The 12,697-nt window shown below is 43.3% G+C and overlaps 1 pseudogene; it reads right to left on the bottom strand.

Annotated features, from left to right (window-relative positions):
- Nucleotides 1–7,207: 7,207 nt before the first annotated feature.
- LOC103626164 (cyclase-like protein 4) lies at nucleotides 7,208–10,732 on the bottom strand (annotated as a pseudogene).
- Nucleotides 10,733–12,697: the final 1,965 nt, after the last annotated feature.

Below are 12,697 nucleotides of genomic sequence, written 5' to 3'. Positions count from 1 at the left end.
ACAAATAGCTAGCTAACTATTAGCTAATTTTAGCTGTGGGTTCAACGAACTAATAACTAATGGGTATTTGAGGATGTAGCTAATAGTTAGCTGGACTCTATTAGTTGGGGGGTTTTTGGATGTCTCCAATTAAAAGTAGCTAATACCTAAACTATTAGTTGAGTTGTTTGGATATCTTTAGCTAATTTTAGCAGCTAACTATTGGTTATAGTGCATTCAAACAGGGCCTTAGTTTCACTTCTGATGTTGAATTTGTTAAATGTCTGTAGAGCTAGATATCACTCTGGGTGTTAACTACCCTAATTTGTTAAATGGCAGGGCTCCGGATGTCCGGATTCTTGTAGAAACGTTTTGGATATGATGAATCAGAATCACTTTGTGAAATCGCTTGGCTGATAGGCTGTGTTCGAATTCACAAAAAAAGTCAAATAAAAAATATACTTAAAAAATCCAACCTTTTTCCTGGATGAAGAACCCATTTTAACTTGTCCCGCTTAAAAAAGATTAATTGAAAAAAATATGAGGTGAGAAGGAAGATTGAGAGTCACTAGAAACCACCATTTCACCATTTCTCTCGAGAGCAAGCCCTGTAGCCCTACAAACACTATGGACATTTCTATTGATTGTATAACAAACCTTTTGTAGACTCATGAAGATATGCATCCATATCATATCCTACAAGATGCATTCGCCATGCAAGGGCCTGTGCGTCCTTCCTCCTGTGATGGATACAAAGACTACAAAGTAACCGGTTGCCTACATATCTTCGCATGGTGAATCCTTTCTTCAATGTATAGAGCATAACATCAACCGCCGCACCTAGATTTCCTTCCAAACATAAGTATTTGCTAAGATGAACACAGCAAGCTGGTGTGATATCAATGCCTGATTCCTCAAGTATATGAAAAATCTTGAGGGCATCTTCTATTCTCCCTGCTTGAATTAGGCCTATGAGCCAAATGGTGTAAGGACATGAATTTACTGAACCATATTCTTGATCAATCTTGATTAGCTCCCTAACTGCTTCATGCAGGCAACCCTCTTCAAACTTTTTTCGGGCACTAGAAATTACTTCATCTTGGGCTAAGAGATTGTACTTTCGGGGCAGGTGATCAAACCAGAGGTTGATTGCTTGTGACAATTTCTGCATCCTACAAAGCGATCTCATCATGCTATTGTAGATCGGCATACTAGGAGTGCCACCACTGTGTAATATGTCCTGGAACAATGTCAAGGCATCATTATATCTGTGCGCCCTCAAGAGGCTGTCGATAAGAGTCCCATAAGTGATCTCATCAAGAGGGAACCCCTTCACTTGAAGCTCCCTGAAGAGCCTCAGGGCTCCATCAAGATTCCTCACTTTACACAGTCCATTTAGCAGTGTGTTATACGTGACAACATCAGGGACCACACCACTGTCTATTATACCTCGAAGAAGCTTGTAAGCTTTAAGCACCTGCCCAGACTGGCACATACTCTCAACCAGCTTTTGCAAGGTCTCACTGTCTCTCACCTGGTTTGCACCAAGTGTTAACCGAAGGAACAAGGAAGGGTTATTTCCCACCTCCATCTTATAGAAAAGCATCCGAGCTTCCTCAAGCCTGTGTGCCCGGTAGAGTCCATCGATGAGCACGTTGTATGTCATAACACTTGGATGACAGCCAACTTCCACCATCCCATCAAAAACCTGCATTGCCTCATCTACAAGCTGTTCTTTGCACAACCCAATTATCATGGTAGTATATGTATGGATGTCTAGGACTACATTATTCCGCACCATCTCTGACATCAACGAGCGAGCTCCATCCAGATCACCAGCATCACAGAGGGCCTTCAGCAGCGTGTTGTAGCAGAAGGTATCAGGAGTAAAACCTTTCTCTTTCATCTCGTCAAAGAACGCAAATGCATCATTGGTTCTTCCAGCCTCCGCACACCCACGGATCATTATAGTGTACAGAACAATGTCCGGTGAGACATCAGCTTGCTCCAAGACCTCCATGTAACACTGGAATCCCTCTTCATACCTACCTGCCAGAAACAAACCGTCAATCAAGCAACTGTACCCCTTCAAACCAAGTACAAAGGTCCCAGTATGACGGAGTGCCTCGAGCCGCTCAATGGCCTCGTCAACTCTGCCAGCCTTGCATAACCCACTAAGAAATGCATTGTATGTGACTTCATCAGGTGGACACCCTTTGTCTTCCATGGAATGTAACAGGTTCTCAGCTTCCTTCAGCTGCCCAGCATTGCACATCGACGATAGTAAGATGGTGTGTGTCTTGACGTTGGGAGTGATACCCCTCGAGATCATTTCGTCAAACAGCTTGAGCGCGTCCACTGGCGTTCCCCGCTTGCAGAGACCATGGATGAGCACATTGTACGTGGCCCTGTTGGGCAAGCAGCCTGCGGCGACCATCCTGTTATACAGCGCCAGGGCAAGGGGAACGGCACCACCACTGGCAACGAGGACCCTGAGGACGGCGTTGTAGACGAAGGTGGTGGGGCGGCACCCGAACTCGCCCTCCATCCGGGAGAAGGCCTCGACCGCCTCATGGTGCCGGCCGGCGGAGGCGTGGGCGAATATGAGCGCCTCGAATGCGGCGGTGGGGGGTTGGAGGCCGGCGGCTTGGGCGTCGGCGATGGCGTCGTACATGGCGGCATCCGCGTCGGTGGCAAGGAGGATGGGGACGACGGCGCGGGAGTGGAGGAGGGGGGAGCGGAGGCGCGGGGTGAGCGCGGAGAAGAGGAAGAGGCGGATGCGGGACGCGGGCGGGAGCGCGTCGCAGAGGAGGGCGTCGGCGACGGAGTGCGGGGTGAGTCGGCGCGAGAGGAGGGAGAGGCAAGGGAAGAGGGAAGGGAGCGACGGCGGGAGCGTGGAGAGGAGCGCGTGGAGGGCGTCGCCGGCTTCGAGCTCGGCGGCGAGGGGAAGGGCGGAGGTGTGGATGGGGGAGGGGGCGGGTCCGGCGGGAGAATGGAGGGATAGCGGGAGGAGCGAGCGTACCGCCGCCGAACATCTCATAAGGTCATCTAGGAGGATCGAGGCAGACGAAGGCGGCGGGGGCGGCGGCGGCGGCAGCCGGTAGCGGTACTGCGGTAGGAGTGGGAGAGATGGGGTGGGCGGCGAAGAGAGGGTACTGGAGCGAGGGCTTCGCTGGATCAAACTGACTGATTAAAGTTGAGCTTTATTTTTTCATTTCGTCAAAATTCCTATAAAATGGGATACGAGCCCCTGTCCGTTTTGCATTGCCATCGGGATCAAATTTCAGTTACAAGTTCACGGATCCAAACTTTATAGGCATACCATAAGTTTTACCCACCAATGAAATAGAGTAAGACGGTCTTCATTTTATAGCGTAAAATAATGGATACGGAACTCTAAAATAGACGAGATACTGTTTGACATTATTTGTATAGTGAAGTTTAAAATAAAGAATGATATAGAAAATATGATAGAGATCTGATAAAGATAGCCTAAGGACTTGTTTGCAGGAAGGGGTTGAAGAGAATTCTAGCCCCCTCTAATTCCCTTCTCCCATACATGTTATAAATAAAGCAAAAAAATTAAATAAAGGGCCATCTCAGCCTCTCTATATTGAGAGTTTATGTAACGATGGAGAAAACAATTAATGTCTATTCGAAATTATTTCTCTAAACCATGATCTTTGTAGTATACATAGAAGATCTTAAATATAGCATAAAAATAGTTGAACTATGGCAAACAGCAAGCAAGTAGCCAGCCATATCATGTATCATCTATTGATTACTGATAGCAAACTATATACATTTTTTTAAGATGGCCCTATAATGTTGAATCAGAATAAAAACAAAACAGCAGGGAAGAAAAGTGTTGAGCACTATTTGTGGCATTGGGCACCGCCGGACAGTCCACGATCATATCAGAATAGGCATGATTAACCCCTTTTCCACGCGTGTTTATCCCCCTAATCTCGCAGATTCTGTTGGAAACGTCTAGGAACAGGTCCAAACCTCTCCACTTATATATAAAGGGGTACGACTCATCGAGCGCATCAACAATCGAATCAAATCAATATATCTTCTTTTCCTTTACTTTTTGCCCTAGGAGTAGACAGTAACGTAGCCTTCTTCACCTCAATCTTCACCTCTTTTTGACTCTACGTCGTCTAGAGGTGTCTTGGGTGGCTTGCCGATCCCAAGACAAACTCTAAGATTTCTCCTCCCTGGCGGGGTCCCTTCGAGTGATGAGATCTAGGTGTCGTTGGCAAACACCACCACTCTGCGCACACGCGGACCGTCCGGACACTAGGCACGGACCGTTCGGCTCAGAGCAGAAAACCTTGCTCCTGCTTCCAAGTCGCGGACCGTCCGGCCCTAGGACGCAGACCGTCGGTGTCGAGCAGAACAACTCCCAAGTATTTGGGGTCCGGACCGACGCCAAGACACTTTTTGGTGACTCCGCTGGGGACAAGGCGGTTGGATCCATTAAATCGGCCCATAATGGCCGGTCCCAAGGACCACTCCGATATTTTCCCTAGCAATATCATTAAGCCGACTATAGAGGCACTATCAGCTGATGAATAGTAGAAATTCGAGGAGTACACGAAGCAACTGATCAATGAGGCTAGGGCGAAATACTTGGCCAATTTCAAGGTGGACAAGAACTAGAAAGTCATCCGTATACGGGAGTGTAAAGCCCAAAATTTGTATAAGAGGAAAAATAATAGGTTTGTGTTTTGTGAATTATGGAACCTTTAGATATTATTTGATTCTCCTTTTATTTTGGGCATATTCAATTAATGGAATTATATTGGTCAAGTAATTGATAAATAAATACAAAAAGAAAGATCGCACGCCATGCGTAAGAACATCGCACGCCATGGCTATCATCGACTCTAGCACTCACTGGTGTCATTGTTGACCTCCACCGCCAGCTACCATGAGGCACATGTCCTACCACCACCGGCAACACCCCCTGCCTTAGGGCGCTGAATCCAGCCGCTAGGGCTCTGATATTGTTGCCCTAGACTAACATCATCACTTGCACCATGGCCACTACCCAAGGTGCCGCCTTTGGCTTGGACACACCATCCAGTTGCTATGGCCTTAGATTTGGTCGCATGGGCACCAAATCTATTGGTTTGAGCCACCGCCATGGTCGAGAGGGAATGAGTAAGCGGAGAAGGAACAAGCCCTGCTGGCTTGCTTCAATGTACATTACCAGCACCATAAAGCGCAATGAGGTAGAGGAAAGGGCGATGACTGGGGTTGGGGAGCTGTCCGAGTTGCTCGTATGAGGTGACATGGGGGCACATGGCTACATCGACAACAATGACTATGTTATAGGGTTTCCCACTTAGGTACTCCATGTTGCCAAGCACTTAGATACTCCTCACTATCCTCAAGATATATTTTTAAAACATTGATATCACATATAGGGGAAAAGTTCTACATAAACTAACCTTCAAGAGTCGCAAAGCCTTCAAGAGTCATGTAAATTTCCAAGAAAAAGAAAGTCACTGACACCCATTGGCGTAACACAGCATCGGAGAAGAGTAATACCAACCGCTCAGGCTCATTACTACACCATGTCGCGTTAGGTTACTATTTTGAGACAAGATAGCATACACACCCATTGGGCGCACCCATTGGTATACAGGCCAGATTTTTTTTGGGATTTTCTAAAGCAACATGATCCATGAGATATCCACAGAAGCTACAAAATGACAAACTCAAGATTGGTCAAATTGGAGTCAACCAGACTTCTATCGGTTGAACCCAGTCAGCGGTCACATTAAAAACCCTGGCCGAACGCAATTCAGTCAGACCTCCATCCGTTTGAGTCCAGTCGGCCAAGTTTCAGTCGCCACGGTTTCAGTCGGACGAATCTCAGTCGACCACGTTTGTTACATTAAACCAAAACCTTCGAAAGGCAGATTGTGAAGACCTTTGAGTTTATTGATGCTCAAATCAAGTCAAAGTTTGGGGGGCTAAACCCATTGGGATACAAAGACAGGACAAAGCTAAACTCAGAAGCAGATTGTGAAGACCTTTGATTTGATTGATGCTCAAATCAATTCAAAGCTCAGGGGCTACACCCCAATGGATACAAAGACAAGACAAAGCTAAAATCAAAAGCAGATTGAGAAGACATTTGAGTTGATTGATGCTCAAATCAATTCAAAGCCCAGGAGCTACACCCATTGGGTGCACCTACAGAGACAAGACAAAGCTAAACTAAAAAGCAGATTGTGAAGACCTTTGAGTTGATTGATGCTCAAATCAATTCAAAGCTCGAGTGCTACACCCACGGTGCACCCAATGGATACAAAGACGAAGCAAAGCTGCCTTCAAAAGCTCAAAAAGTCAAAGGCACAATTCTTACTTAGAATCTCGAGCCAATTACTCTCAAAAATTGGTTTGAGCCTCGGGATTTGTGGGGGGATAGATATCCCCATGGTTCTCACGAACACAGAAACATATTATAGGCCGCCTGATGGGTCTTCCAGTGGTTTGCTTTGTGGGACGAGTCATCAGGCCATGTCTAGGTTGGGCGAATTCGATCCAAGAAGGTGGGAACTGGACGTCCGAGTTAGGCGCAGACCGAATCACTGATATCTCGGATAAAGAAGTTGCACGCACCTGAAGAGTTATACACTCGGTGTTAGCTCGGATGAGGAAGCAATTGAACTCTGGATAAACAAGACTACATGCCATGATAAAGGAGGAGATATGTAGATTAGATAGTGATCACGACTTGTAAATGGATAACCATCTGGTCATCTATATAAGGTGGAGGGGTATCTCTACAAAAACAGCTCATCCTATCACACACTAGCCATCATACACGACCTCTGAGCACCATCGCAGCTCATTTGTAATTCATATAATCCAGAATAATTTCAATATACATCCTCAACAGGAAGTAGGGTGTTACGCATTCAAGTGACCCGAACCTGCATAAATCCCCGTGCAAGACCGACGTGCTCCTGCACATACCATCGAGTCGCAGTCAACGACGTCGTCCTACCCAAAAACATCACGTGGGTAACCCTATGGTGCGCAGTCGGGTCACAAACACCAACATATGTGTCCTCCACTAAAAATTTAGTTAAAATTATGATAGTTTTAGTTTACAACAACTGATAAATTTATTTGTTTTGTGATGGAGAGAATAATAACACAATAGAGTTCTAATAAGAGATAATATCTGCAGAAAATGGTGGAAGAGTGATGGGAGCCACATTTTTCAATTGTCATGTGAATGGATTGATATATTCTTATTTTATTATATACATAGTATTTTTTTCAAACTGCAATATAGAAATATACACTCCCAAACACAAACATAAACTCACCCCTTGCAGGGGTGGATTTAAAACCTGGACTGGGGTCCAGTATATAAAACTCCATATTGTTCATGTTTTATGTAGTATCTTCAGCTCATATTAGTGTCGATTGGATCAGCACTAGCCCAGCTCCATATTATTGGGTCCTCACACCATCCCTATAAACACACGCATGAAAACCATACTTCTATAAGCACTTCGAAAAGACTGAATAGGTAGATTTCAAGATTGATTTTACAATGCTTTTTGGGATGGTTATAACCATGTCACTTGATGAGGATGCATCTTGCAGGAGAACCTTCAGCACCCCGCAATCTTAGTGGCAACAATGCAAGATGTATATTCTAGGGCTAACATGCTCCAGATTCAAGGCTTCGACAAGTATGACCTCCTACACGGATGAAAATTATTAATTTCAATTAATTTGGTTGTGGATATTTCTAATATGTAAAGTCTCAAAGTGTGTGTGTATCGGATTGCTAAAAGTCAAGTGTATAGTATGGAAATATTACCCTTTTTTCAAGAAATACTAGATGAGCTGGAATGCATTCATCAAATGCGCCCACCGACAAGTAGTCAACTCCTGCATAAACTAAAGGATGTTATGCTAGAAAAAGAACATGAGATAAGTAGAAGGGGAAACATGGTCCAACACTAAATGCTTAGCATAATACACATTTGTCATCCAGATTGTATCTTGTGATTGTTTCTATAAAAATCCTTTTCACTTGTTACATCTTGCTATGCTTTTCATTCATGTGTATTTTTTTCTCTCACAATAAATCAAGATCTAGTAAGGCGAAGTAAATGATTTGTACCACCAAAACAAGGAATACATAACATAGTAACACAAATAAGCTTGGTGCAAATATGCCACTAAATTAACTTACTCTCACTAGTAACAATTGTACCATAGTTTTGTAGCTTACATTATATTGTGAGCTTAGATCATACACAAAATATCAGACCATATGAAGAAACAATAGGATGAAAAGTGTACAACATTGTAAGATCGGACTTAGAAAATGTTGCTAACAATGTTTGTGTCTTCCATGTATAAATATTCTTTAAACTATTTGCTTAAAGTCAAAGTAAAAGTTCATATATTGATCTATTTCATTCAATAAAAGATCTAAAATATTGAAGTGTAGAAATGTTTTAGATAATGGACACTTTAGGCATAAAAATATCTCACTTGTATGCACCCTTCATTTTCATAGACAATTGCTATTTCATACGATTAACTAGTACTGATAAAAGGGACATAAATATTCTAAATTCAATAGAAATATTGTTGCAAGCCCACAAATGACCCTTTAAATAGAACCAACTTACCAACTAGTTTGATGTCTGTATTATCAACCAACCATTGTGCACCATCCTTCATGAAGCCAACATAACTTGTATCAAATTCTTTCTTCCACAAGTTTTCTACATAAAAATTATGGTGTTTTAACTTATTCGACAATTAACACAAATTTCCTTCTATCACCAATGAATATAGATTTTTATACTTAGACTTCCCAAATATTAAAAATGGAACAAGATCATTAATGAAGATGCTATTCCAAGATTAATAAGGTACTCCCTTTGATTCCAAATTTAAGATGTTTAGGACATTCACATTGTCTCTAATGTAACACTTTGACTTAAATTTGTTTGGTAAAAGTTTAGTATATTAAATACAGGAAGTTATATTCTATGAAATCATTTTCAATGATGCATATATTGATTATTAATCTATGAATCTTTTTATGGCTAAGTTGATGAAGTTTGGCAAACTAGAATACTAAAATGGCCTATATTTGGAATTGAAGGCGGTATTACATTAAGATAAGCTTCATTGGTCAACATTATTCTAAATGGGTCTAGTTTACTTAGGTTGAAACTGTTGTGGTAATCTCACAATTACGTGCACTATCTTCAACGCCATGAAAAACAAAAATAGATTATCCGATACGTTGAATCCATCGGTAAGGGAAATGTAGAAATTGATGTGTTTGCATGCATATGCCTATGCATGTTCTTTGGACCGTGTCATATATATGGAGGTAAAACATACATGTCTGTATTTAGGGTCCGAAAGAGTACACGTCGAACACCTTTAGGAATGTTTAGGGATGCCATAACATCAGCTACAATAAGAAAATAGGCAATATTTTGTGACTTGTCTTGAACTAAAGTCATGTTACACACCATCATATTAAGAACATTTTTAATCCAAAAGTGCTTGTGAGTTATGTTAACCATTCCAGAAGCCTAGCTATATGCCTATATTTTTGTAATCATCAGTTGACTCTACGTCATGGGACGTTAGATAATGCTTGGTCGTTTAAAACCTATGCTAAACACCATGATACCCACCTGCAATTTAGAATTTGAACCACTTATGGAAATATTTTTTTAGATAACAAAATAGAAGTATCTAATTATTATTTACTAAAAAATAGTAGGGTTATGGATGGTCATATGTACGTATCTAGAGTTAGGTTGTTTACACAGCTACAGCTATAAGAATTCTTAGAGCTAGTCATCATCTCAAGTTTCATGAAGCTGCTGATAAACTGAAAGTATTTGATTGGGCAATCTTATTATTATTGTTATTTTGTTATAAAAACATTCTCTAAGCCAAATAATATAATCCTACCAAAAAAAGGTGAGGATTTTGGCTAATGCTAATTTACCAACAAAGTATGTACTGCAGTAGACAATAGTACTCAAAAGTAAATGTTGGTCTGTTGTGTCTTTTTATTTTACCTGTGATGTTCTTATCTCTGGGAACGTCAACCAACAACGCTGGTCCTGCACACCGTTTCAACTCTTTTTTTTAATTATTTTTGGAGAAAAAGAAACCCTTCTTAAAGTACAGTAAATTCTGAAAGCAACTTTGATAGCAATATACCGTTGAGGACGGCGAGTTCGAGGGTGTCGACATTGAAGCAGGCGTCGTAGTAGTGCTCGAAGACGTGTCCTAGCACGTCGACGTGGGTGCCGGAGTGCGCAGTGAGCCGGAGCTCCGAGAAGTTAGCGATGTCGGAGCCATTGCGCATGGACCACGCCAGCTGCAGGAACTCGCCGGAGCCCTCCGATGACTCCCACTCCGGCATGTCCTCGCGGTAGTAGTGGATGATGTCCACGATCCGCCCGCCGTCGAACTCCTTGCGCCGCTCCGGCGCAGGCACCAGCACCGTTGCTTTCTCCGCCTCTGCCTCTAGCACACCGCCGCATGCCTCCTCAGCGTGCGCGTAGCCCGGGTGCGCGGCGGTCTCGCCGGAGACAACCGCCACCACCGGAAGCAGCAGCAGCTACGAGAGAAGGAGCAGGGGCGCGAGATCCATGGAATGGATATGCCTTGACTGGGGAGTGGGTGCCCAGCAGCACAGTTGTTGCATTGTACTTGTCGAGTGTCAGGACGTAGCAGCTAACTAAAGAACAGTACAATACAACCGATTGATGCGCCGTGGGAGTCTAATATTTCCACGTCATTGCTTACGACCACGTTGAAAAAAAAGTGTTACTTTCTCCTCGTTTCGTTATGGAAAGAATAACGAAGGAGGTTGGAAAGAGAAGAAGTGTACTTCTTAAACTTAAACTTTAGTAGCTTATGAATGGAGGGCATCATATCATATACGCTGATTCCACAAGCTCTACTTTGCTTTGTTTAATTTTAAAGTACAATGCAGGTGTGCATCGGTTTGATAAACAGCTACATGCCATTGTTGTTTGTGAATTGTGATGCGCAACACATTTGATGACTACAAAAAATACATTATGTTTGCCTTCAACCCCGTCAACATCATTCAACTGAACTAGGGCCAAACCAATGCGAATTAGATTATTGTACAACATTACACCCTAACCATTCCAGAAAGCCTTACAATCTAATTCTCACGATCATCGTTTTACCAAAAATCAGTTGCACAAAGTGCTCCATTCAGTGTGCAAAACTTAAACGACCAAGACAAATTCTAATAACAATTGCTGATGGTGGCAGGGAGCCCAAAGAGATATAATGATTGGTCACAAGTTAAATATCTGAACAGGCCAGCTGCGCTTCCGGCCAGCTGAACTGATTGTTGTGGTTTCAACCGATATGTCTATGCTGCGGTGCTCAGATGCCCTCACGATGCTGATCCGAGACCTGAGCGCCGTAGCTGCGCACTCATCTGTGCCAGCCAATGCAGATGAACCCAGGGTTGATTCCTCCTTCGCCATTGCAATGGGCTCTTCAAAGGTGAAGATTGTCTGTGACCAGTGAGTTGGTGTAGAGAGAAGGGAGAGGTGGAGAGGACAACAGGCTTCTCCTTGCAGAATCTGTCGGTAAACCCCGTGTCAAACCACAAGACAATGCCATAGCACCAGGTCACTCCTGGCACAGTGGCACTACTTTCACTGAGCATCAGTTCAAAGCTTGCAGTAAAATCCATCTCACTTTCCTTCATACTTGCAAGATCAAAGGACTGAATACAAAAAACAGAAGCAACAAGTTAGTATAAATCCCTTAATTCAAAGTAGCATTTGAGCAAATTTTACAGAATACTCGAAGTACAGAAAATACTACAAGACTACATTTCATTTTTTTACAAAACTACGCTTTCTAAAACCAGTTTCATAAAACTTGACTTTTATCAACATAGGCATCAAAATATAGACTTGAATCATTTTTGACAAACTACACTTTTTGTGAGGACGTCAGTCCTTCAATTCAAATTTCAAACCACAAAACCAGCCACAACAGACATGCAATGACTAGCCACTCGGTCTTGTGCACACGAACTCAATTCTGTGATTCTTGTAAGGAATGAAGGTGAAGACATAAAAAAATGAGAGCGAAATAGAAGGGGTGGTGTGCCTCCTGTTCTGAGCTAGGCCCATGTAATAAAGACCACATTTAGGCAGATTTGGAAGGGATGGGAGAGAATTGTGCAAACATTGTGTAGAATGGAGAGAATGGATAATGTATTGATAATAGATGGGATACAATATATATAGACTCAACCCTAACCCTAATGGGCCGGTAGCCCAACAGTGGTTCCGGCCCACACACACTCACACACACATAGTATAACATCCCCCCGCAGTCGCAACGGGGGTACTACACACGATGAGACTGGATACAGGCCGAAGGTAGGAGCCGACGGGTTAAAATCCCCCTGCAGTCGTAGCGTCGTGATGGTGCGAATGTTGTGACTGGAGTAGAGACCGGTGTGTGCTCCAAGAAGACGATAGCCTTTAGATGCCGAGGTAGTCGAAGTCGAGGTGGTCGCGGTCGGGAGACACACAGCAGAAGCCTGTTCTTCGGGAGGGGTCGACGTTGAGCATCAACGATCGGCAGGGCGACACAACAAAAGAGCACCGGCAGACCGACCTTC

This window comes from Zea mays, chromosome 5 (assembly GCF_902167145.1).
Source record: "Zea mays cultivar B73 chromosome 5, Zm-B73-REFERENCE-NAM-5.0, whole genome shotgun sequence".
NCBI lineage: Eukaryota > Viridiplantae > Streptophyta > Magnoliopsida > Poales > Poaceae > Zea > Zea mays.
Note: the sequence above shows the minus strand (reverse complement) of the source record. Positions and strands in the feature narration are given on the sequence as shown.